Raw genomic sequence first — 24,872 nt, 5'->3', positions numbered from 1 at the left:
ATTTCTTTTTATCAACCTATCATTTATACTAAATATACTTTAAAACTTTGTATGGTATTTGGACGATCGTTTATCTGAGAAAGATCCGACTTCATTATCGTGAATCATTTTATTATCTTACGCTCGAAAAAATGTTATACTGTCAGGTACGATTTGCCACTGCAATGGAAATCCAAATCATCTTCCTATAATGTAAGATTTAAGAAATAGGATATAGGAAATATCTAAATTTCGTAGGAATTAACAATGTTTTGATATTACCCGCTGAAGCTTTTAGCTTTTAACTTAATTTGTCGATTAATCACACTATGTTCATTTATTGTTAAAGACACAGAAGTAAATATTAAATTTAATAAGTTTACATCAATAAAATTATCATAATTTTCCAATTAAAAAAGATATCAATTTGCTTAAGCTCCGAAGTTGTTTTTAATTTTTCATGTAAAGATTTAAAAGAACACCTTTTAAACCCGTATTACCATAAATGTATATACCTACATTTTCATTAAGTCTGTATATGACGATACACCGCGTTTTACGCCAATAAGAGGGCCAAGTTAATTTAACGAAAAAGTCGCTGTCATAAACCGGCGATTCGGCCATTAATTACGCAAACGAGAATCAGCTAATTGTACGGAGTAATAACAACATCCTCTTTGGATGCAGCTGCCCGGCAGAAGATACGCGTCATATATGAACAAGTAGTTCACCTCGTGTCTCGATGAATATTTCTTTTTCAGGTCATCGACAAGATTACGAAAGGGAAAACCGAAGTTACAAATCGTATTTTCGTCGCGTATTCATTGATCTTATCTCGCGCCAATGATCGGTATTTCTTGTTCTCGGTTCTAGGTAAATAAATTGTGCAGATTTAAATGTTTTATATATTATAAATTCTTTAGAGGAAGAGAAAGAGAGAGAGAGAGAGAGAGAGAGAGATGCGCGAGATCGTATAATTTTATTAATTAACTTAATCTGGCACGAAAATGCACGGATATATCGGTGTCAGGTTCATGCACATTAGCAACTAACGCTCGCGCGTAATTATACGCTCGAACATCGAAATCAGGAATCGTCCTACCACCGCGTCTCATTTACCCTCGCGATGATGCCTGAAAACGTCACGGTTATTAACGATATTAACGCTCGCGCACCGCGAGCATCATCGATACGGACGGACGCCGCGGCGGCTCAAGGCGATGCAGAGAACTCGCTTGCGTTGCAAAATGCAGCCACGAGACGCGTGAGATTTCGCTTGCGGCTTTAATTACAATTTCCTCGGCGATTGTGTCTGGCAGCGTTCACGGCCCTTCGTTCGTTCACGGACGACGGCGATTAAAGAATTAAAGACATAAAATCACTTTACTGAATTTGTCCTAATTATGTGAGATAAAAAATTTATTCCGATATTTCTCTCTTAATTTTTACTTTAAGTAAGAAAAATTAATATTAGAGCTTTAATTTAGACTTTATATTACTCGCTACATAGTTTCTGATAGATCTATTTTGTCTACTATTAAAGTTTCTATTTATTCTACTGTTGTACATTTACATGCCTCATAGTGCACCAGATCATCTAATTACGAAAGAGCGAAAGAGCGCCTGCGGATGAATTAAATCCAACACGATACATTTACCAGTTAGATGCAGGCTCTTGCTGATTACGGCGTAATTGTGGGAAACTGCGATTATATGGGGGTAATTATTAATTGATAATGCGATTGCACGACGCGGCGTGCTGAGCTGAACTAAGCCGATCCGAGCTAAGCCGAGCCGAATCGAGCCGAGCTTAACTGTAGCGGTGGACCGCATCTGACGTGACGGAGCACGACGATTATGTCCGCGCGTATTTCACAGCGAACGAGGGAGGAAGGGTGGCCTCGCTCGGCGAGATTCGAATCTAACGGGACGTATATGGCGGGAGATAATGACGACGGTGATAATATCGATATTATTATGGGCTAGCGACGTGACGTTCGGGTGGTAAGGCTGCGGCGAGAAGAGGCCGCGCGGCGCGCGTGATCGTGCCGATACAGGTGATGAAATATGCGCGATACCGGGCGAAGACACGCGTGAAAGCACGTGCAACGTTAATGGACGTAAAAACAAATTATGAAAGCGACCAGTAATTAACCGTTCTTAATCGAATTGTGCAAAGCGGCTTGTGAAATTGTAGCATTAATCACCGCGGAATGGTTTTTTTTAATCTTCTCGTTCTCGGTGTGTTTACAGAATAGTGTATTATGAACGGGAACTTTTGGACAAAGGGCAAACGAAGACTGAAATAAATCTGAAATCTACTGACAATGAGAATTAAATAATGTGATAGATAATCTTCACGTATTTCTTCCAAAATGAGAGGATATTTTCAAAAAAACTGATCATATTTTTTTCCTGGTTCAAAACTTAAGTAAAATGTGAATATTTGGAGATAATCTAATTTTTTTCTTTTATACCAACGTGGAGTAGTCCGGGTTCGCTGACCGGCAATTGGATTGTTTAAGCGTTTGAGTTATTTAAAGCGATCATTAAAATTGATTACGAGACCGTTCCTCGTGAGCGTCCCACACGCCGCACAGGCGGCTAAATAATGAACGCAGCACGGTCTACCGCGTTACATTAATCAAAGGACACATGGATGCTAGCGGCATCCGTCGTATAGCCGTGAAAGATCAGAGGCAGCATAACAGGCGTTACCATTGTGCATTTTTTACTGTTCTACATTAAATAATCCCGATACTCATATTAACAGCGATTCCGCACATCCTTTATCTTGATTTATCGAAAACTTTTTACAAAAATTATCGTCGGTTCTCTTACCTTTCATCATAATTGTGATTAAAATAAAATAAGAAATTATATAATGCTTTGAGGGCATATATCTTCAATATCATCTGTCTAATTAAAAATGAAATTATTAAAATTCTTTGAGAATCAGACTTGGTTACGTAGAGTAAACAAAGAAAGAGCGTATCTCAAATCGCTAACGAGAAAATCAGATTAAAATCAAATCAGATTAAAAAATAAAAAATTACGCGCGTATGGATAAATGCACCGACTCTAACGACCGTGAAAGATTCGAGGCGTGCAAGATCCCACGATCGATCCCGTTTTTTGACTTTCGATCGCGCGTAATCGATCGCGCCGGCTGTCACGCTCGAATGAAGTCATTCGAGCTTATCCGCGTATCGCGCGTATATTAGCCGCGCTAGCGCCTGTTCTCACAGTCCGCCGTGGCCGTTGCTCAGATCTTTACTCGATCGAGTAACCCGTACTCATTCGTATTCCTATTCCTGCCCCTGTCCCGAACTCTGCACCAGCAGCACGCGCGCCTATCCATAAAATGCGAAACATGCGACCCGCGGCACCATTGATGTCACGCGGAAATTGGCACGGTGAAAGCATTATCCGACCGAAGCGATCTTCGATCTTCTTCTATGCATATCCATCATCGCGCAAAGTTATACGAGACACGTCGTGAAACATTGCGGGCGTACGTCGCGCGAATAAGTGACGTTTCTTCAACGTTACCGCAGATGTTAATCGAATCGATTGTAGTAACGACAATTAATAAAAATGTGTAATTGTAAACCTGCGACAATTTTTAAATATTTGCTAATTCGATAACTTTCTTTCCTGTATTTATATATAATTTCGAGAAATATCGTTATTTTAATATCGCGAATTAAAAATTAGTTAATAATCAATGATAAATCTGTTAATACAACTAATGCATTATTATTATAAACGTTACTCTATTATGATTAAGATACTATTACTTACATAAAAGATATAGATTATATATAGATATTAATAATACACAATATTACTATTATATCAACACAATTTCATGTGCAATTTCACGACTTCTCCATGGGCGTTTTATTTTTGTGGGATTAAGACGATCGAATAGCGTTCCCGTAACGAGACGGAGTAACATTATCTGGCTCTACGATCTCGAGGTGAGGAAAGATGGGTGAGCGATATCCACCGATTCGCCGAGCTCGTAAAGATAGCAGAAATTTATTGACCGTTCGATCTTCAGTCGCGATTGAAGCCGATCGATCGGCATTCGCATTGCGCGATATCGCTTTCACGCACTTCGGACTTCAAGAGAAAATCCAAGATCTCGTTTTTCGTTAATCCGCATCTTTTCGAATATGTCTTTTTCCCTTCTCAGTGTATGTTTTGCCCGTCTAAAATGTGTGAGAGAGAGAGACCTGATTTCGCCCGCCCACGAGTAGAAAGTTTCTTCATTCCTTCGGCCGTTATACGTATATGTGTGTGGGAAAAACTTTACAGGAAAAAATATAACTGTCGCTTCGTGCAAATTAGACCTCTATGAGCTGTCGCAAAAAAATGTATACGATCTTGGAAAATAAATATATATTTTTTAATTAGTCGGAGTTTAAGAGCCTCGCACACGCGGTCCGCGCGCACAAGACCATGCATAATCCGATACGTCCCAGCAACTGCATCTACTTTCTTCTTTCTACCTGTTGTTCGCTCTGCACTCGCTGAGCTGCATGTACGCGGGATATCCAGTACAGACGTATACCGGCAATCCGCTTGATCTCGTGGCAGATGTGAAGATAAATCTTTTATTTTGATTCGCGTTGTCCCGTTAGGATAAGTAAATATTTATATCTGTATGAGCTCGAGCGATAAGATCTACGGTTAAGCAAGCAAAGTGTAATATACGATAGCATCGAGATAATTAGGCTTAATTATTATAATTAGTTACGTACATGTACTACAGTTTTAAAATCATTTGCTAGGAGATAAAAATGTGGAAAGTCTTCGTATGAACTGTGTATAGATGCATAGTATGCTTGTGCGTATGTCTTCTGATGAATGCATAGAGAGAACCCGTGGCATTAAAGGTGAAATGTTTTTCTAAGTCGAGAAGAACGGCTATTACTAAAGAGATCCATACGATCGACCGAATCTGAAATTCCAGCGTATTGGCTGGCGATAAATCAGCGACAAATAGAAATGTCGCGTCTCCATTAAATTTCTTGTTCATGCTCTTCGCTCGACGCTCATACCGTCGCGTTGCGTCGGTCTCGCTTTTGAAGACTATTATCTATCCAATAAAATTTATAGTCGATCGCGGCCTTGGATTTTAAACTGTATTGTGCAATCCCAGATCGGTAAGATACTGCGTCGCATCGTTTTTTTTTCACCGATCTTTTTCTTCTTTCGAAACGCTCTGCCACTTATTCTCACAAAATATGCGGAATACCGGTCCAATCCTGCATTACTTAAAACGGGGAAAAAAGAGAAAAAATTGCACGCCAACGCCAAGTAATCGACGGTCATTGATCTTGGCTGCAAAAAATTATTTATTAACCTGAGTATTAATTTACAGGTCCAGCTACAACATTTGGCAATCATCGAATTTTTTCAAGATGTGCATATACGTTGGTATCATTACATAATTACGAAACGCATTCTCTTCGCACATGGACAAATAATCTCGCGCGGAATATCTTGAACATTTATTTTTAATATGCGATTTACTTGTACTGAAAGAAACCGAACATGATATAATAAATAATAAATTGTTTTATCATCTAATATAATCGGCGAATTCTTCTACCTATTCCACACATATACAATTGTTTTCTTAATTATTCATTTTTGTCTATCCATTATCTTGTGTAATACAAATTTTACATTTATAATTTTAAAATTTTTATAAATCAATAAACAAATAATCGACAAATTACTTTCCAAAATAAAAAAAGTTTTCCTTTAAAAGGAATAAGGCATGTGCTGTAATTGATAACATACAACGTTAATAATTATAACAAGCAGTAGCTATTTAATTGCTTTATTAGCACCGACAAATTACACGCGACCGCGGCACGTCACCGCGGCAGGAGTGCTCATTAAAACGTAACGATTCCGCCGAGACTGCATCGCGATATAATAATTAGCAACAATTTGTATCACTGTTATTATACCATGGCGAGGCTGTCTTCGGATCATTTCTGCTGATCCATATTCGATAAAATGCGCGAGAAAATAACGTTTGAAACGAAGAGAAATTAGAAGCAATCAAGAAATGTTTGTTTTCACCGAAAGCTTCGCGCGAAGGAAGATTGAGGCAGCTCTCTACGACCAGATATGGTGTTGTTTATGAGGTTGCGACCAGGAAAGAGACGCACGTGGAACTTGTACTCTCATTAAAATGTATATTCAGACCTTTTTTTTTACTACCAATGACTCTATCATACTAAGTCAGCATGTGATTATGCAAGTCGATCCTTTGGGATTTATACGCGATATTTATTACTAATTAGAGAATATTTAGTCCTCGTGAATAATCATTAACATCTCATTAAAATGATTCACGTGTGCAAGAATAAAAATGTGAGCAAAGTTCAACAGTATTTCAGCAAATATTGTTGAAATACTATTCATTGAAATAGAATGATAATTCGTGCTATTCGAACTTAGAGAGAAGTCAACGATGCGTGCGTTTTATGACAACTTGAAGAAAAAACTCTTAAGTCGTATTAATCTTCTAATGGTACAGAGCATGCAGAAAAGAGGAGATCTCGGCTCGCGTGCAGAACGTGCACCGGCTGTTGCTGCATTCTAGATTGAGACGACTCTCGACCAACCTCGGATACCGGGGGGCTTGTTTACGAGGCCATATAGCCACTGATATTTACAATGATGTCGCGTATGTGCACATGTAAAATCATTGCGTCACGATCCTGCGCGGACGCCCCACTGGCTTTACGCTCGACATACATCTCAGCGTTGCATTCATGACTCCGGTCGTTGTCCGAAACCAGTAAATCGACACTGAGCTGAGATAATTATGATGCCCAATACAGAAACTTAAACAATCGAATAAGGCGATGTTTTTTTGCTCATGTGCATTTATTCTTATTTATATATAATTATTATTTATATGTGTAAAATATTAGTGCCTTTTATTACTGTATAGTCTAGATTTTGTAGTCGTTAATATGTCTGCACCTATCATCCTTTTATTATTTATTCTTGCTGTATAACAAAGTAGCTAACAAGTCGCTTTAAAATACGAAGCTTGCTTCGCGAATTGTGCAATTGCACTTGATTTCGAGCAAGTTTTCTATTAAATGAAAACGGACGTTCTGATTTCTTTTTTAAATGTAGTACGTAAAAAAATAGGAGTTGTAATCAGGAATTAAAGAATAGATCGTTCGAGCTTCTCAACAGTGCTTATTTTCCACGTGTTCTCTCACAGAACTAGATTTTATTGTATAAGATTATAAGGAACGAGAACATTTTGTTTTGAAATTGTACGCATTGCAATTAAAGAAATCGCAACTTCTTTTCGATCTGGTAAAATGCTAAATAGTCATTCGTAAGAAATTGTGAATTTATTAAGATATTGTAAAGGTCACGAAGCAATTTCTCATGCAAGAATATTTTGAAAACTTTTTATAATAATAGTAATATTTCAATAGATCTGAAAGAAATACAATACAATACACTAATTTATATATCTTATATATCATAAGACTTTCAAAATTGATGTTTATTATTTGTGATAATTGTGTGAAAAACATTTCTTGGAAAAAAAGTACGTTATAAATGAAGTTGATTCTAGAATTTTATTCCTGGTATATTTTAGCGTTCACTCAGGCAGTCAGTCAAAAAATTACCACCGTAGACGGATAAATACCGCACTTTTTCCACGAATTCCTCTTACGTTAGTCCAATACGTTGCAACGTATTTAAAATATGTGCGACATGACATAGCCAAGAAGCACGGAGATACAGATATTTGCGTGAATTTGTTAAGACCCTAAATTAATATCAAAAGGAGAAGAAACAAGACGACAACGGCGAAGAGGAGCGGGAAAGTGCGCGAAAGCGTGCGCAGGGGCGAAGATTACCAGGCGATCGAACTGGCATATTTTCTCCGGACGTAAAATCCAAAGGTAGAGATGTAATTTTATGCAAAAGAGTCGAGACCTCACCGATCTGTGTTGCCAGGTCCAGCAAAGGAGGAGAGCAGGAAACTTGGACGGAGTGATGTACGTTACGTACGGCGAATACCGGCAAAGGTATTGAGGAGAGAGAGAAAGAAAGAGAGAGAGGAGGAGGCAAAGAGAACCAGGCGGCTTCTGGAGAACGAAAGGAGCAAGTATGGTACGGGGACGTATATGTGTATATTTCGCGAAGGAGAAGCGCGGGAGGAGCAACGGGAGCAAGTAAGAATTTACTCCGAACTCTCGACATAACGGGTAGCAATGTAACCAGATCACGACGAGAACCTCGGGTCTGCCTTTCGCGGAGCGACGAAGAACGAAGGCGGCGAGACGCGAACGCGGCAGTGCAGGTATCTCGGCGATACGCTATTGTGCGATTATTAACAATTACAATTGATTTAGCATTGTTCTATGCGCGCGCGGCGTATTATTCAAATTTATTCAAATCGATGCCACTGTCGATCGAAGGCTTACCTTTCCTTCCGCCGCGCGACTCGCGGCTATGTAATGCCGAACGCATGCCGAACCGGGCATTGACGACGATCAAGCATATTGCTTGATGATGATAAGCGACGATAAACACATGTAGTTTTGAAGGAAAGATCCACGGCCACACTGTACGATCAATATACGGCGAGCGCACGTGATAATACGTCGAGGGTGTCGATGGACCGTTATCTGTGTTAAGGGACTTATTAATTTGCATGCGGATCTTAACCGGAGAAGTCTGTCGATCCGCTCTCGCCCGCTGTCGACCCGTATATGGTAGAAGCAAGTTGCTCCGCCGCTGCTGTCCCACCGGACGAAGGTACCGACAACGGGACGCATCGAAATACACTTTATATCATTGTGATATAATCCGGCGTCGTTCGGCTCTTATAAGGATTCACCCCGCAGAACGCTTTTATCCGCTTTCACTTTTCGCGCGCTGATGGAAAAGGAACTGCGAATTGCTTAATTTGCACGGATTTTTCATGGCGGGGGATCGCGAAAGAAGGAACGTTTGTTACCTTTTATATCGCGCTCGTGATACGCTCAATTTACGTGATATCTCCGCGTGAGAAGGCATTACACTTAAAAATATAATTTATTTTACATCTTAATTTGTCTCGGGGGCCCGGGAACGCTACACTTTTTACAACGTTATGTATATGTAAGTATGCTTTGTTGAATCTTACTGTAATGTTCAATGAAATTTCGTGCTTACTGACAATGAGTGTTACAATACGTACAAGAAAACGAAGATATTAAATATATTATATAGGATTTAAGAGATAAAAAAGTTAAATTTCTTAATTTACTTTTGGAGAGGAAGAGGGAAAGAATTGCACCAGTTTTTTAGTTCCTTCTCTTCCTCTAATTTCTCCCTCGTGGCGAACGATTAAGCCGCGCGGCGTTTAATAGTGACTCGTGTATCTGACACCAATCACGTTCGGTCGACTCGAGTCTCGCTCGATTAGATGAGTCATTAATGAAGGTTGTGTGCATTGCGGCATACGCCATTCGTTCTCCGTGCACACCTACGAGAACGTTAGCACGTAAGTCCGCGTGTACAAACACGCGGCCCTACGTGTATACCCATACAATCCTCTCCATACGTAATCTCGACATTCTATCGCGAGCAGATCGCGGTATCTATCGCGGATTGCTTTCCGATACTGTAACTACTGCACATAGTGTCGCGGTGCTTTCGAAAGGACGTCGACGGCGCGGCGGAACGCGTGGTCGGTGCGAACGTCTGATCTCATTCCTAGATCAAGGACTCCTTTAATCGCTAATCGATGCTCTAGTTCGATGAACCCTTGATAGAAAAGAGTAGCTAGAAGATAGATAGATAAAGCTTTATTAATGTCCGCTGAATCGAATCGACCATGAAAGCAACGTACGATTGCAATCAAGTCAATCATTTTATAGAAAGTGCGAGTCGCGATATTAGAAGTCAATAAACTGGAAAAAGCCATAAACTAACTTTTTATCATGTAATATAAAAATATGTCAAAATAATTTTTATAAGTTTACTGCAATATTTCCTAAACAATATTAAAAAGATCTTTCTATTTGTTGAATTCTGCGTAGAGATGAATGAAATAAATTCTATGTGTAAATTTATTCTGCTATTTTAAATTATGAGATTATGTAAATTTCCACGTAATAGCATTAACTCATATTTCTGTTGAACAGATTTTCTCAATATGTTTTTCCATACGCATCATTATCACTTATCGTAATTATAGCTTTTGGACTTTGGGCGCTAACTAGTTGAGCATTAATGAAACCACAACTCACTTATTTCTCAATATATAATTCCGTGAGAATCCACTAGGTGTAGAGTTATATTGATTCTTTGTATATTGTGGTTTGCGGTTATAATGCGACAATCGCTAAGAAAAGATTCATACGTACTTTGCTATTTTTGCCTCAGTATAGGATGATGCGTTTATAAACACAAAGAATAAATTTGAGAAAATTTTAGCCGCATATACAAAATTTCATACATTGTATGACGCTTATCGCGATTTATGCGTTTGATATTTGTTGATTGGATCATAATACCTTTAATACAGTGATAACCATTTGGATCCAAAGCAGAAGATCACACGAGTTTTCGAGTCGCAATTGAGTCAAATACCAGAAAGCAACTTCTCTCTCTCTCTCTCTCTCTCTCTCTCTCTCTCTCTCTCTCTCTCTCTCTACGTGCTTCAAAGAAGTGTCCCACCTGGAGCGACGAGGTGCCGTGCGCGATGCCCTTATCCGACCGAAATATACTTTCGCCACTTACGTGAATCCCCGGAGGCTCATCCTCCAGTCTGATATCCAACGCGATGTCCTCTTTCTCTCTCTGTCTGTCACCTGACGCGTCTGATGCGTGTACACGTATCGTCCCCGAGCCTCTCTCCGCTTTTGGCACTCCTTGCTTTTCGGTGCCGCGACAAATTGGAAATTACCCTCTCGCGCGCACGGTCGCCGTGAGATTGAGATTAATTGATTTTTTCGGCAAGCGAGAGCTCTCACTGCTGCCCACGGACGCTCGGCTTTACCATTTTCGGACGAAACATCACGATCAAGATCGTGAGAACCGTGATGCGCGCGGGGAGCGTTAGAGCGCCTCAGGAGGAAGAACGAGCAAATCGAGACGAAGAAGCTTCGCTTTCCTCGCTTACCGGATCTCGCCGCCGCGCCGCGCGCCGCTCGACGATGTTGCGTCACACGCCGAAAGTTTCGAGATGAGCGCTGCCGATGGCCGGAATAATAACGACACGAGGGAAGCGAGGAAAAAGGGAATAAAAAATTGCAGAAGCGACGCGGGCGGCGCACTCCGTCGACGCTTGTAATTGCTCGCCGCCGAAATTGGACCGGTCCGCTTATTCGCGCGCGGTCTACGAGAGCGTTTTATCAGGCAGGGGAAGGAGGAACGAACGCATCGGCAACGTGATGCGTAAGATTGGCTGTTGGGTATGCCGGGATAATTAAGCGACCGTTTGAATTAGTCTCGGCATCAATCTTACTCAACGCACGGCTCGATCATCAATGACGTTTCCCGCGACGCCGCCGCGCGTGAAAGAAGATAAATGCTCACGCGCCATGGTGATCGGCGTCGCGAGAAAAATCTGCGGAAAGGTGTTAATCGTCGTCCATCGCTGCCGCGTGCAGACGTCGATAGCGCAAGATCGCCTCGCGGCGCGACGATTCACAGCCGCGATCCTTGCCTACGTCCTCGTATTGTGCTCAAGTAACGGGCGCTTCTCTATTAAGGGCAGAACTCTTTTAAGGAAGACTTCGTCTGACGGCGCGGGGCGCGAAGCACCACTTTAAAAGACTTCGAAGCGAGTTTTAGCGTCGAGAGCGGCGCATAGCCTGCGGCCGGTTATGAGATGGTAACAGTGCTGCTGGTAGTTGTAACTGAACGAGTAATATAGGGGCGCTGCTCGTAACTCATAAGCAGGATTATTAAATTAATACGAGCGGGCCCACCTCGCGCGCAGCTCGCCGCGAGAAGAGGTAACCACAGGTTTTCCCTGGTTATACGTCACTAATGACATTGGCCGGTCGTTTAGACGCTAGGAAAGGCATGCGCGAGAACGAGCGCATCTGCAAGATCTCGGACGAAACGAGCGTCTTGATTGCCCCGGGTGCACTTTTTGCAAATGTATATTGATTATTTATTATTATGCTCTGCTACGAAAGAGACTGTCACAATTCATGAACTGTTACTTGAAAATAATATTTATGATAATAATCATAATTATTTTTAGAATTGTTAAAAAAGGGGAACACACACACACACACACATTAACACTTGCAATTTTTGCATGGAATAAGCAAAAATAACTTCATGACTAAAGTATGAACTATACATATATGTTAGGAAGAAAGTAAAATATACTTATGTATATATATATAATTAATAAAAAAAGTAATGAAGGAAGAAATTAAATCTTCTCTAAGGCTCAATTTTGCATGGACGTTTAAGACTCGTCACACGTTTCCCGATGTTCACGGGGGTTCTGCGCAAAACCGGTCGCGTTTCCGTTCATTCCGCTTTTCGCACCTGTCGCGGGAGTCGCGGAATAATCGTGCCGATGCACATCTTCCCAACGAAGGCATTAAACATTAATTGAAATGTCACTCCCGCCGCGACATTTTCACTCGGTGATCGCCGCGCACGCGAGCCAGCACGGTCGATCGCCCCATGCTAGTTCGATTTGCGCGGCTCGCCGCCGCTGTATCACTTCCTGGTACACCTTATTAAACTGAAAATTAACATAGCAGGAGATATGGTCTAAGAGCGAGGACCCGTGAGCTCTGCTTCGCACCGAGGAAGCATCGTTGCGCGGGCGCACACGCGCGGTCACAGCCTGAGAGAGGAATCGTGCACCGCCAGGGGGAAATTTATCACCATAGAAGCAATTAATGGGATTTTTCTTCGTGAGCCCGCACGGATCCGCGACTCACGATCGCCACGCGGTCGCCGCTCTATGCATCGTGGTCACGTCTTCTCTCGCGAGCGACCTGTATAGCGCACCTACCTCGCCAGAGAGAGAGAAAGAAAGAGAGAGAGACGGGGACGAGCCCGCGTATACATCCGCTTATGCAACGACCCGTCGTCGAGCGAGATATTAAGGCCAGTGCGAGAGAACGCCCGACCGACGAAATCGTCTCTGCGATCATTATAACGCTCTCGGATAAACACCGAGCGCGCTAGACTTTTAATCGCGCCGCGCCGCGCACCGACCGGCGTGATCGCCGTTCTCCGAATGAGGATACGTCGCTCGAGGGAGAAATCGCTGTGATTATTGTTTAGAAATAAGACGGAAAGAATCAATTTATTATGCCTCGATCAACGGGTCTCGCAGACAGCGGAACACTCGAATGATCAATGATTAAATGACAGCTTACGCTTACCCCTGCATGCCTATTGGACGCACGGATACATTCTGTATACGCACAATCGCTCCAGGTAGTTTGCTTCCGTTCAACGGGGTGGTTCGTAAATCTCCATTCGTTCGTAAGATAATCAATGCGTTTTAAGCGAACTAGATATTGACCGCTTATGTGAGAATGTTGTATAATGTATGTAATATCAGTAATTTTTCCTTGTAATATGTTAATAAATTGTTAATATAGGTATGTTAATAACGTCGCGAAGATATTATTCGAACAGCATCAGAGAAATGCGGCTATTTGTAAACTATATTTTCGTCTCGGTTATTTCTTAATGTCAAAGAGGTGGTCCTCGATATTACAAAGTTTCGATCCCGCGTTTTTTAAAGACGACGAGCAATCTCGCTACAAGCCAGAAAAATGATCGACTCGATAAAATAATATCAAGATGATTGAGAGATACGCACGTGGACGCTCACGCGCGAATATAGGTGCACGAATATCGAGCAATCTTGGAGCGATAGCGGTTCCGACGCTGTCGACTGAGTTTGACGTTAATTGACTATAATTACGGGGCAAACCGCTTAATTAGATGGACCCGGGATCGACAGAGGCGCCAATTCCGAAATTTATCGACCCGTTGGTGGAGGATCACCGCTTGCCGCGATTGAGAGAGAAGCGGGAGGATGAGCGAGGCAAGAAAAAAAGATAAGGTAAAGAAGCGAAGAAGAAGAGGATCTTTCGCGGCCAGTGTGACCGCTATCGCATCTCGCGATCTCACAGGAGTGCTAACCGAAGCAACGCCGACGTTAATTAACCGATGCTGTCGCTAAAACGCACCCTTGCATCCTATGTCGCGCTCTGCGCGATCGCCGATCGGGCACGGGTCGTACGCGACGAGGCACACAATTTTTGCATACGCAGAACAATCTTTTTCAAGCCTCGTCGCCGGCCGATATCTGCCGTTCGAATCGGCATGCACGTGATCCTCCGATGCGCCGTTCGCAATAGAGAATATTACAAAAAGAAACTTCAATTCGCGTAGAACATTAATGTCACAAGAAATAATTTTAAGAGAAGGTATTTTAATAAAATAAAACATAATTCACTTACCCTATGATTATTCTGCTGTCGCCCGATGCCTCCCAGGTCTTCTCCTCTTCCCAGATTTGCTCGTTGCGCTCAACACTACACAACACAAAAGAAAACAAGGTTAATTACTACACACGTATTAATCAAATAAATGGGATAATTAGACAGCACTTAATACGATCCTGGTATTAATTGCACATGACATATACTTTGCTTTGTATGTTTACAATAAGAAAAGAACCCGAAAAAGTGTGAAGTTCTATGATCTGCTCGAATCTCGCAAATCATTACATCTCAAATGACGATTGATTTTAACAAATCATAAATAATATATAAATTAAGTTATGCTGCACTAAATTGATAGATATTAAAATAATTCAAGCTGTGTACTTATTAAGCAAATGCATCATGAAAAATAATTTAAAATTTCTATTTTTTTGCCTCGATTTTTATTTTAAATAGGTAAATCACGTAAAAAAAGTTTACTTCAATAATAATTGTCGTTTTGATATGTTAACATTCCTTGTTAGTCGTCAATGTTAATTAACAGCATAGAGTGATAATCATTAATTATTTCATAGCAAATGTTCGCGTTAGCTTTTAGTGTTTAACATGATGGTGTTCCGGAAGATAATAACGACAGAAAGAAGAGAAAAACAAGCCATTTATTTCAACACAATCTTAATTTCATTAAATTTTATACGAGATAATAACGATAATTTAAAAATTCTTACGTGTAGACTCGAATGAGTGAATTAAAGATATCCAGCACGCTCTCACTAATTCTCAAGCTAACACGCAACACATAAATACATAGTCGATCATCTCTAGTTTTTCGAGCTGATAATCGAAAATAAATTTTTTTTGTGGTAATATAATCAAATATAATCAAGTTCAGTTGTCATTCATAGAATTGATAGGAAGTTTTACAATCAGTATTTCGTCACAAATCATAACTTGTAGATTTAATGGTCATCATGGTTACGCAACTCGTCACGCAAAATGCTAATGACCCGCCTGCTCCACTTGTGTGTCTTCTTTGTAAGCGTGATTCCGTATTAGTAAAGCGCGATCAGGAAAATTCTCGTGACATTCAACCGATCCCTCGCTCGGAAAGAAGCGAAATGACGATCAATCGATGGCGCGACGGCAATGGTCGGCGTGCAGTTGCGTCGCCTCATCGTGGACTCGATCGTCTCGCAACGGCTGGAACTCGCAGCTGTCAGAGACAGATACCGCGGTTAAATGTCACTACAAGGTTTGCTTAATCGAGGGATTGGTTCACACGGACTCATCCCGTTCCGTTTCCCCGGCCAGCTAACTGGTGTACGAGCGAGCCATTACCGTCACGCGATCTTGGCGGGATCGTTTGACGTCCGGCAGCAGCGGGTGCAGGCCAGCCGAGGTCGTGCGGTACTAAAAGGGATCGGCAGCGCGTCGAAAAAAAAAAGTAGAAACCGGGAAAAGGTTGGCCGCCGGCCACTTCCTCGATCGCGAGTGCAAGTAAATACATCGAACAAATAATGCAGTACTTATTGTTGCATGTTCAAAAACTTTTTTCCAGTCGTTTATAGTTTATATAATTAGCTCTATGTGCCTTTAACTCCACGCTAATTTCCTGAACGAAAAACATTATTCTTATTTCATAGAAAATAGGATTTGAAGGGCAAATTGGAGTTATAATTTCACTTATTTTAATTCGCTTCTATATAATCTACTTTTATACCTTTTCCAAATTTGAAGTTTTCGCTTTTACCGTTCTACTCGGTCTCCACAATGTTCAAATATTTCACTTTCAAAAGTAATTTCTCCTGAATGTTTGCGATCATTTAACAGTTCCAATTATCGTATTGCTATGCGGTATCTCGTGCGATCATCCGACTTTCATTCCGTGCGATTCCGAGCACGCCATCGATGACATCCACGTGAACATCGATGTACGTGAAGGACGACAGACCCGTGGTCATCGTGTAAAACGTCGGGATGTCATCTATTTTGACGATTACAAGACTCGAGGAGAGTTCCGCCGGTCTCGCGCGCGCGCAACAAGAACGAACGGAATACGATCGGAGAGCCGCCGATCACGCCGATCGCGGGGCGAGTCACCACTCCTACAGGTGACTCACTTCACCACTCACTCACTATTCACTGACACGCTCGCGGCAGCGGCGACGTATCTCTTCGCACACGCGCGAGAAAGAGAAGAAAACGAGCGCTTCCCACGTCCCGAAACTCTCTCGATTGCTTTTCAATTCGACCCCGCCCCGGGCGATGTTGTTTCTTGTCGGTCGCTGGACCATAAATCGATCCTACTCACCCGTAGATTCGCGCGAGTGCGCTCGCGCGCGTCGATCAAAATCCGACAGATTGCCGCCGAAAGATCCGTAATTCGCGAGAGCTCCGAATAGTTTCGACTGATCTCTCTCGATTACGAACGACACAGCCCTGACCTTCGCACTCTATCATCCCGTTTCACGATGACTAGAATCAATCATTATCGCCGTGCAAAGAGAAATTTTGCAAGGAGAAATTTTATATGTGATTATCATTACATTAAACAGCTGTAAACTATGTCTTAATCTCTCGTTGCTTGTCGCTCGTATAAGAGTTTTATATAGAAGCAGCATGTGCACATTTCCATTGGAGTCAAATGAAGTTATGAATCTATTCTATGCGTTATAAAACGATAAACGATTAATCTCACAATCAGTCACTAATCTAATGTACTTTTTTAAAAAAACAAATGGCTTAACAGTTTTGATTTCGACAATATGATTTTTACGACATATTATGATAGGTATGAGTAATCAATTTTTTGTCAAAGATAGAAAAAAGTAGAAAGTGGCGAGAATAACGATAAAATTGATCCTCCCGCGTTTACCATCGATCGTCGCTTATAATTTATTAAGGGGATCACGGCGGGAACGGTCAAGGACCCCGCGCTCTTCAGGGCCGTGAAAGTTCCTTGAGAGCCTAGACTTGAGAGGTGCATCATGAGAAACTCAAACGGGGTCGTTGCAGATGCGATCCTATCGATTCGATGGCTACCGTACTGCCACGTCGCCTTTAGCCACCGTATGTAAAAGGAAAAGAGCGATAATGAAGATCTATATAGGGATTAAGAAACGGGACACTTTGATGTGCTTCGCCCTAATCTAATTCATGTGATCGTCGTAATCTATATCTCACCGTTATCATTTACGGCTAAAATAATAAGTTTTCTTATATTTTACGCATAGAGATATTCTTTGTATGCTCAAATGATTGTTTGATAATTTTTGGAGTAAAGCTCCGTTTATCGCATTGCAAAAGAAAGCTTACGGTGCGTTTTTGCAATTTATTATTGCGATATACGCCGATGCAATCAGTAAATTAATAATGTTAATTGTTGAATTTCTATACAATCTAAACCTCGCTCAGAAGGCGGCTACGTCTATTGGCATGTCATAAATCTCATGATTGGAATTACACACTGTTATTACATTAATCATCCTTACTTAATCCCGAGCGCACTTCTGTATCGGCGGAATTATCGTAATCCACGATTCTCGGACGATAAACGCTTAATGCCAACGTATAGTCCAGGTATTGTAATACGTATATCAAAAGTGGAACTCTGGGCTGCTTACGATCGCGCGAACTTTCCGACCAACATCAGCCGGCCGATCTCACGATCTTACCGGGCGATTGTCGGGACACGATCGACCTTGGTTAAAGGCAGGTATAACGTTATGCGGCAACTGGCGAGGAGTTAGGAATCCCGTAATCCGCGGCATCTTTACCTTCGAAGACCCGGAGGGGGTGGCGTTATCCCTGGATCTTCGGCGGCGGCGATACGGGCGCTAACAAACCTCGCGCGAATAAAACGGACGTACTGAAATCGTGCGCCTTAAAGTCGATAACTGCCTATGTCCCACGTAAGCGCGATAATACCGCATTACTCGCAATAACAATCAGTATACATTTTTTAAAGAAAACCCTTATTTCCTTTCAAAAAAATTACGTGTCATAAATGTTTTATTAAAGAAAGAAGTAAAGGTTATATAGAAAAATATTTAACGATATATTTGGAATCTAAAAAAAGAAGAGAGAATATACCAAGGTGTTAATTATATTTAATTCTATTGTAATTGCCCGTACACTATAATTGCAATCATAATGCAAACTTTATACCATCCGAATTATTACTCTCGGAATTATCATATTTTAACGCACTTCTTCAGCAATTGGTTTTACAATATTTTCTCTGCCTGCGTATATATATAACGTATTATTTTATCTTGCGACGCGGCGAACAAATCACAGACTCTCCCCGCGCCGAACAGATGAAGGCAAAGTCTCCGAGAAGCGCGCGGAAGTTCCACGAAGCCGAAGACAAAAGGAGCGCTCGCGTTGCGTCGGAGCAAACCGCACGCATGTCAATGCTCCGGCAATTAAACCTTGTTTGGCGCGAACGCCGTGCCGTTTTGTTGCGCTCGTACTTTCCGCTTGCCCTGTCTGTCCGCCAACGTGAAAGTACTCGCAGAAGCGCCGCGCTGATTTATTTCTGCGGCTTCTAAACAACCGCTCGGTTTTTTCGTGAGGATCCGTCGCACGTACTGCGTACCTATCTGTGATGAGCCGCCAACCCCGTTCGTCGTCGTCGTGTTCTTCGTGATAGTCGCGCCGACCGAGGTCACTCGCGAGCAAACTGGAGCAGCTTTTTTATATACTTCCAGACGAAAGTCCGGAAGACGAGGTCTTTTATGTATACGTCTGACGTGACCGTCGATGATGTAAAGAGTGATGATTTTTTTTTGGCCATGTGTCAACCCGTTGTTGGATTCTGTCGCGATTAAATGGCGATTTATCAGCGACGTATTGCAGACAGTGATCGATGCGCGACGCTCTAAATCAGGTCGTGTCCCGAAATGGTCCGACGCCGAACCTCGACGTCGCGTCGCGTCGGCCTTTTGATCGACGGCATAGTCGACCAAACAGGATATCAATAAATTTCGTTGATTACGCGTAATTACAGCAAATACGCATTCATTTGCATGGAAAGGTTACATTGGACCGCTGCCGCTGCAGGAATGAGCGACGTGTGCTATATTCCGTCGCGGCGTAATTACCGTGCGAAGCCTAATTAGTAATTAGCCGGTATTTCGCTCCTTGAATAATTAATAACAATTTATTAATAACCGTGCAGAGCATTAAACTTGTCATCTTGCGGCGAAGACCGGGAGAAGATCCACGAGGGGATCCCGAATCCCGCCGACACGGTCGCTTATCGATATTGTGAGAGTATCTGGAAGGCAGACGCGCACGAAATTTCTCGCTGCCGACGGCAGCTGGCAGGTGAGCGACTTTCAGATGCTCGAGAGTACCATTAAATTCCTTCCCGCGGAGACGTGTGGCGTATCGAGCTATGTTGACGATCAGGCCGCAGCGGATCGGGTCCCCGGAACGACAAAAAACTCGATGGGAAGACGACGGTTTCACGCAGCACACGAATGAAAAATTGACATAGCGCGAGCGCGCGTCGCTAAGCGGAGCGGATACCGTGCGTAACGTCGTCGTTGTCGTTCGAGAGCATTGCGTACGGTCTCGGCTATTAGCTGCAATTAACCGTGACGGCCCCGGCATTCCCCGCGGATTTATGTACTAATTACGCTAATTAATTTATCCCGCTGTGCTGATGCCGCTGCGTTCGCATGGGTCCGATTCTTGCACTCTTCGGCATATCGGTCACGACGCACTAAAGATGCGCGATCGACGCGGCTCGTGCTTCGCGTTCTTCACATTACATAAGCGTGACATAGCTTTAATTTCGGCCCATAATTAGAGAAATCTAGTCAATATTCGAGTGTTTTCAATTGTGTGATGAAGAATTAGTATTTCATTTAATACATATTCATATAACTCAGAGAGAACGGTTTCTTTGAATTTAGTAATCCTATTTGTTTGATTGAATTTCTTTCATTGAAACAACAATATGCTTAGACGAAATAATATGTTTTTGAATGAAAAATTTTTGTGTTTAATCCAAGAAAACTCTATTATTTAACGGAAAAGACACTATTATTTGAAGTAATATCTCCCAAATAAATAATATATTATTTAGTTACAATAAATGTAATAAGCGTTTCACCGCTAGGCGTCGCATCGCCTGTGCATTCTTTCGAGTTCAAGATTCAGCACCGACTATAAAGGGAGACCCCCTACGGGACCAAACCAGATATTTTTAGGCGCTAGTCGCCTCAAGTAGTAGCGCCCATATTTATATATGTAGCAGTCAACCGACTATCACATATATCATATATAAATAAATAAATAATAAATAAATGTTTAAGACATTTTTTATAAAGCATTGATATTTAAATAAAACAATGGTATTATTAAAGCAATAGAGAATATGTTTTTCGTTTCAAACAATTTTTTTATTTAAGACAAAGATATGTATTCTTTAAAAAATCAAACAATCGTATTTTTTGAATCAAAAATTTGTTTGTTTGGACCTATTCCAAAAGATAAATTTGTTTGAATCTCATAAAATTTATTAAATCCAAAGAAACCGTTCTCTCTGTGTACAGCCTGACTTACGCAGCTTTATCATACTCACGAAAGTTTTACAAAAAATAAAAAAATTGTGAGTTAAAACTGAGAAAGTGTTCCTTGCTTCGTTACTTTCACCAATTTTACAAAGCAAGTATTCATGTATATAATTATATATATATAATTATGGAAATAATTACAGAAAATAATGACATAAATTAATTCGTTATAATGACACAAAATTCACAATAATGACATAAAATAATCAACAACTAATTTTATGAGAATTTTATACGTACATAGAAATAAATTTATATAAAAAATTGAAAGAAAAGGAGCTTTACGTAGATCAGGGTATGTGCGAAATCGTTGACTAATATTATCAGTCCGCGGAACTCTTCTCGTCTCTCATCTTTCCCAGTCTCTGACTAGTCGCGGCTTAGCCCTTGGGCTTTCTCACAATCCTTGAGATCCATGCTGATTCGTTCTAGTCGGCGAACCGGCGCCGAAAGGCGTTCCCTACACGTTGCGTGGCTTATAGGATCATGCTGGCATTATTAGCAATATAGCTCGCGCGAGCAATGTACGCACGCATGTTACGTGCGTGATTAAAATTTACTCGTTAATTCAGGTTTTTACGTCCATCGCTGGGTTCAGATCGCGGAAAATCCAATTATATCGCAACACGTGGGCGAAAATGTCCAAAGGTGAAAGCGATCGTCGCTACCATCGTGCTCCGAATTACTTCAGTAATTGAAGATGCTTGTCGGTGTTCGTGGCACAGGAAGACTTACGGATCGTTAAAATTATGCCCCTCTCCCCAATTTTCGATGACCCGAATCGTCCGAATGAAGCAACCTGAGCATCAATAATTCACTGCCATCAGAAAGTGCCGTCTTTCTCATTCCCGATAAGCCTGACTAAAATTCAAGATGAAAATTAAGAAATAAATTTATTGAAATTTATTTTTCATCCGTAGTCCAATTTGAAAGCTAATGATTCAACAGTTCATTACGAAACTGATATTTCTGCACGTGATATGAAATTGTTTTTAGTAGTCTTCTAAATCATGAAACAACATTGCTAAAATTTATTATTTTGATTTATTTCGAGAAATGCCTGGCACTAATAAATTCGATTATAAATAGAAATATTAAATTCAATAACTAAATTATTATCTGATATATTAGATCTTTCTATTAACATCTTTGAAATTTAAATATCCTTTCTTATTAAACACTATTAGTTTGGCGCAAGATCATGTCGTTTTTATTGTATATTTTATTGTATATTAAAGTGTTCATTTTAATATAATTTGCATGTTATTTGCAAATCGCTGAAAAAGTTACGAGAAACACCTCATTATCCACTCGGTATAAAGACCTGCCGCAAAGTAGCGTCTATAGAAGGCGTTGCTGATAGATAGGATGACGTGAGTCATGGTCTCTAATTAATGAATTTGTTACGAGCGTAGCAATTTGTGCGGTATTCGTTGTACGTTACTTTCGTTTAGCATGGTAAGCAATCGACATGCCTATGCGCAAGTGTATATGAAATAAATTCAATGAACGACGTGAGACAATTCAATCGTTCTATAGGTTCTCCAAGATTTAAGAAAAAATTTAAGATCAAGATACGACGACGGTTATGCAAATTTTCCAGAATCGAGGAAAACATTTTTCGAGACATTCGCGTGTCATCCCAACGATGTAGCGCCGTAAAATGTGGGTTATCTTTTGGACGAATGCGTAAAGAATCTTATTTCCTAGACGAAGTATAAATACCAAATTTACGAGCAGATCGACCGTGTGAACGCTCGATGACGTTCGCTTCTAGGGACTATTATTGTTTAACGGTTTAACGTCGTCGAGCACTCGCCATACGAGGTATCGTGATACACCGCTATTCGGGTCGAAAGCAGATAATTTTGCGGGATCTCTAATTACGTTATATCTCGTAATAAAAGTCATTCGGAGCGAGGATTAAGATTACGGAACAGAGAGTGTGCAAAAAGATACGACAGCCTGTGCCAAAGCAGCTTTAAACGGCTACATATATTCTCACTGTGGTTAAGCTCAATGTTCGTTTTAATAATAACATATGTTATATAATTCGAAACTTCGTGGACTCTCTCGTCGTAATAATGTACTAAAGTGACTTCGATGAAATACGAAAACGGATACCTGCCTCGATCCGGCGGATTAATAAAGCATCTTTTAATGCGTTATTAAGTATCTTTCGCCCCGCATATCCTTGGACCCTGGTACCCGTCGAGAGCGCATTATGGCACTTCGCGATCCAATTTTTTGCGCGATTGAAAGTTTACGAACGATTAACAATGACTGACTAACTAGTAGCTTCCGGGTACAAAAGTGAGAAACTATGATGAAACTGCGGAGATATTTAATTCGCGATGAAACACATAAGTATGCGTTCCTTCGAAGAGAAATTTTTCTTACCCTTATCCGCGTGACGATCGACTCTCGAGCAATTCACAGAACTGTTAACCGTTTCTCATATCTCTCTGATCACTCACTTATTTCATCTTATATTGTACATTCGATGACTCATCGACCGATCGATACCGGAACTTGGCGAACCGCGATATTCTCGACGACGACGGTTGTTCCCCGGCTTAGAGCCGCGTCCTTGAACCTCGCCTTCGCTAATGCACAATGCACGCGGTCGAGTTATTTGCTGAGTGCAGTCGATCGATCTTCCTCGACAAGATCGATCGGCCTTGCGAGGACCGGTTGCCGCCGCCGCCGTTCGTTAAACAGCCGTTCATCGTATTAAATTAGACGATCATTGATTTTCGCTCGATTTCAGCGAGAAGCGATCTAGCGCGGCGAGTGAAACACTTCTTTCGCACATCGGCCGTGAAACTAAAAGTGGCCGATGGCGATACGATAGCGGCGAAGGGAAAGAGAGAAAAGGCGAGAGAGAGACAGAAGAGGAAGAGGCATTATTGAGTGCAAGAGCCGATGGAGCGGCAGCTCGTAAGCGTCGCGTAACTACTTAAACGCGCCCGTAATCACATTGTTCGCCGGTAATTGTGCATTAATAGATGAGAACTGGGTCTCCTCCGACTGCGGGGCTACGATGATCTCCTAACCCGCCTTCACCTTGCGTAATCGCAGCGCGACCAGTCGAAAATATCGGACGCTCCGCACCGCCATCGCCATGCCATTGCCACTCGTTTGCCACACGTTTGTTCGCGGATTCCACGCTCGTAACCGCTCCGGGCGCCTCAATTCTCCTCCGCTTTATGCTCTAAGAGCCGTGTATTATGCGTTTTTTTGCAACCACGTTCACGCGATCCTACGTCGATCCCCGTACAGCCATCCTTAATCCAGGCTACGCGGCACGGTCGCACGTTCGCCGCTTCCGCTTACGAGCTGTCCGACCATTCTAGCAAATTACTCCTCTTGAATTCGCTAATCCTTCTCGATCTCCACATGCCTTATCGTATTGCATCACTTCGCGAATCGCAGGGAAAAAAAGTTCTCGCGCTTACCGTCATTCCATTTAAGCGATTCCATCTGTGCAATCTTTAAAACCGCATAAAATTCAACAAATTTTATTTGTCGCTTTACTTCATAATGAGGAAAAGTTTAAGATTAAACAGTTTTTCACGGCGTCAATGTTTTTACATCTATATTTCATCCATGTTATACGCGACAACTCTATGAACATGTCAATCTCCATTTGTCAGCAACATTCATCCATCAATATCGCGAGAGAGTAAAGGACTCCCGGTACAGAACATCGCACGAAGATTATCTGCCGGCGATTAGTCTTCGCGAGATACAATGACGACTGGAGTCAGTTGGCGTAATGCGCCTGCCATGCTTTTACGTATTTGTC

The 24,872-nt window shown here is 41.6% G+C and overlaps 1 long non-coding RNA gene across 1 annotated transcript in view; it reads right to left on the bottom strand.

The window, feature by feature from the left end:
• Positions 1 to 23,897, bottom strand: part of LOC139811262 (uncharacterized) — a 128,991-nt gene extending 105,094 nt beyond the window's left edge. The window contains exons 1-2 of the long non-coding RNA XR_011731588.1: positions 23,465 to 23,897; positions 14,493 to 14,567 (exon numbers count right to left, since the gene is read on the bottom strand). This is a non-coding gene — a long non-coding RNA (uncharacterized lncRNA). The remainder of the gene's footprint in view (positions 1 to 14,492; positions 14,568 to 23,464) is intronic.
• Positions 23,898 to 24,872: the final 975 nt, after the last annotated feature.

The sequence above is a fragment of the Temnothorax longispinosus genome, chromosome 4, assembly GCF_030848805.1.
Source record: "Temnothorax longispinosus isolate EJ_2023e chromosome 4, Tlon_JGU_v1, whole genome shotgun sequence".
Taxonomy (NCBI): domain Eukaryota; kingdom Metazoa; phylum Arthropoda; class Insecta; order Hymenoptera; family Formicidae; genus Temnothorax; species Temnothorax longispinosus.
The sequence above is the reverse complement of the archived record's forward strand: the minus strand, read 5'-3'. Positions and strand labels throughout refer to the sequence as shown.